Source organism: Cantharellus anzutake (assembly GCF_015039405.1).
Source record: "Cantharellus anzutake strain C23 chromosome Unknown EI90scaffold_93, whole genome shotgun sequence".
In the NCBI taxonomy this organism is placed as follows: Eukaryota; Fungi; Basidiomycota; class Agaricomycetes; order Cantharellales; family Hydnaceae; genus Cantharellus; species Cantharellus anzutake.
Window position 1 is genome coordinate 53,942 of NW_024067043.1, and position 3,605 is coordinate 57,546.

Consider the following 3,605-nt stretch of genomic DNA (forward strand, 5'->3'; position numbering starts at 1 on the left):
GGTGTAACCTATCTACAAGTTATGTATATATAGTTACAGCAAGGGCAGGCCCATGAATGGTGGGACTGAGTGGAGCAGAGCTAACGGAGTTAAACGTTAGCCAACTGAATATTACCGATGAGTCAGGTTATGGGGTTAGCAGAATGGCGGGCTATAACCCAGAAATGGAAAGGAGGGATAGGCCCGAAGGTAGACTTGCAGGGCAAGCAAGTGAATTGCCCAGCAGGGGCGGGAGTGTGCTAGTGGATGTCGGAGCTGTCCGGAGGCCTTTGGGGTTCTGTACTTAGGGAGGCGTAGATAATATATTGAATTGAGGGGGTGGTGACCATCAAGGGAGTCGGAGGTGATTGCGGAATATGGGGGCTCTGAGGTTAGTGACAAAGGAGTGGAGGTAGTCTGGAAGGATCGGAGGTAGTGGAGGACGATGGCCATAGATGGATATGACACCCTCACTGTGTAGGATTTATCCAGTAATGGTCCCCAATGCCCACAAAGTCATTCCAGAGCCCCAGCCCAGTTCCTTCCACCCTCCCTGCTGAAATAACACATTATTCCCCCTGCCCACTGCATCCTCCCACATCCCCACACCATCCGTTTCAGTGCCTACACCAGTTTTGACACATGTGCATCGGTTTTGATGCATCCATTTTGACACATGCAGTTTGGTTTCAGTGTGCACCCCCGACATGGCACCTCTCCTGGTTGAGATGCTGTGTCTGCATGCCCCAGTACCCCTTCCCACCTACCCTCTCACTATACCGTAGATGTATTGTAATTACAGATGGAAATATCTAAAAAATGAATAAGATTGTTGTTGCCAACATCAGCAACATTGGCAATGTGCTAAACTACAACATAGGCATGGGAAATGCGGTTGTGTGGCAGGAGAGAATATGTGGACCCTGAGTTCAAAAAGAGGCAACATACATGCTTGAAAAAGTGGGCCTCAAAAACAGGCCTCAAAAATGAACCTCAAAAATGACCTTAAAAGTCAACAAATTTCACTTTCATGTGGTTTTTCATGTGCAGTTTACAGGTGTGTCCTGGTGAATAATGTTACTGTATATGCTCCATACTTATCTCATTTTTTTTCCCATATTTTTCCATTGGACAGCAATCTCCAAAAAATGATGCCAAAAACTGGCCTCAAAAACCAACCCCAAAAACCGACCCCAAAAAACCGACCCCAAAAATCGACCTCAAAAAACCGACCTCAAAACCGACCTCAAAATGGCCTCAAAACTCACATTTCACATCAGTTTTCATGGGTGGTTTTCAGGTGTGTTTTTGCGAATAATGTTACAAATATTGGAGGATAGTGAACCCGCTAGTGAACCCATCTCTGATCCAGAGTGTCATATCCATCCCCAGCCATCGACTTCTGGTCCCTCCGATCCCTCCGGTCTACCCCCGCTCCTTCTTCACTAACCTCGGAGCTCCCATATTCTGCAATCCCCTCGGTACCCCTCGATGGTCACCACCCCCTCCTTTCAATTTATTACCTATGCCTCCCTAAGTACGGAGCCCTGAAGACTTCCGGACAGCTCCGACGTCCGCTAGCGCACTCCCACCTCTGTTGGGCAATACACTCGCCTGCCCTGCAGAGCCCACCCTTGGGCCTATCCCTCCTTTCCGTTTCTGGATTATCGCCTGCCTTTCCATTAACCCCGTAACCTGACTCGTTGGTAATATTCAGTCGGCTAATGTTTAACCCCATTAGCTCCACTCTGCTTGGCTCCGCCATTTGCGGACCCATCTTCGCTGTAACTATATATATGTCAGGGGACGGACCCCGGGTCCCCATGACCCCTCTCTCTATAGCCCACAGCCTAATCTGTGAACAGCCCTGCCCTGGGCAATAACTCTACTGTGGGTAAGAAAGTGTATAGATAAATAGGAAGTAGGCTACACTTGCCTACTGTGGGTAAGAAAGTGAGAAGAAGGTTAACTTCTCACTTTCCCACAGTGGCCCCAATATGGCGAAAACTTCCGGGGATACCCGGAAGTCACATGAAGGGTAGGAACCGGGCCCGGAGCATGCGGTGTGCGGAGCGTGCAGGGCGGAGGCGCACATGCAGGTCCGGGTCCGGGCTAGTCAGGGTGTGTGCCCTGACAATATACCCAACTTGTACATAGGTTACACTTCAGTAATAAAATCGACTAGAGTTAACCCCCTTCAGTTCTGGTTGCCAGTTAGTAAGTTAGGGCACGGACATGTTACTAGGCACAGCGCTCTTGGCATAAGTCGCTGAGGCCGAAGCCCTCTGCCACGGAGACTTTCCTTCCTCTCAACCTGGTCTCTGACACAGAGGATGAACCCAGCACTTGTTCAGCATCCCCTGTAAACTACGATTTTGGATGTGAGTCCCTTGAACTTCTTTCCATTAATGCCACATACTGACTTGTCTTGAAGCTCATTTTAGTACAAAGTGAAGCACTAGATCTGGCCAGCAGCGATGGGTTATTGGGGAGGAGGATATCTTTGGTGGGTGCTACTGTGGTAAATCGCCATCTGAGAATGAGATTTCAGTGGGGCAAAAATGTGCTTACATTGGGTGTGAGTATGATTGGGTACGTTGTTACTTAGATGATTCATGGTCTCACTCTCTTACTTGAAATACTTTATAGTTTCATTTAGAGTGCAATGCGAGTCACCGGAGATATCCAGGGTGCATGTGAGGATAATGTGGAGGATTTTACTAAGCATGCAGCCTGCACAGGAGTTGCCTTACATAGATTTTGTTGGAGGAACCATGTGCTATGGGAGGCCAGACAAGTTTTTGTACAGCCACATTCCCACATCCGAGTGAGGAACTCGCCCGGACAGCCACATTCCCGCACTAGCATGACTACTTGGTCACAACACCTCTTTTATATTATTTCGGACTAACCCATGCCAGGCCACGGATATATTCATTCATTTGAATTCATTTCCTTTTCCCTCAGTTCTTCACGCATATTAGCTGAGACTGAGGTTAGTTACATTCCTTTATTACTATTTCCTTTAGAAGATGGAGGTGCTGTGATTCAATCGGTAACTTCCACCTGATTGGTTCCCCATCTGTTCATTCTGCACCATGAAGGACCCCAACAACGAGCAGGTGCCTCCTGACGGCTCGGGCTCCCAGATAGAAAGGTTGGAGATGATGAACAATACCTGATAGGTATGAGATGATCATGTGGATGGATATAGGATTACCGGACCTCCCGGTCTGCTTTGCCATGTAACAAATGAAAAAACTGATTGTTTCAGGAGTTGGATCAATGTCATGGTTATGGATGTTACAAAAGGTGATGTATGAATTAATACCAGATTGATATGCTGATCTTGTTGACACATCCAGAGCATTTGACAAATAAATTGCTTGCTGACTACGAAGACAATCCATTGTCCACGGGGCACGCTTGGGCTGATGTGCCCTAACACTCAAGAGTGAATTCATTCCTGGAGGACCCCCAGCGATTCCCGCTGGGGTTTGAATAGAGCAATGTTGAGCCCAGGATGCAAACGTTGGGCAGTATCGAACAGTTGACATGATAAAGCATCTGCGACAGTATTTTTGTCACCCTGGATGTGGACCACTTGCACATCTAATCCAAAGTCC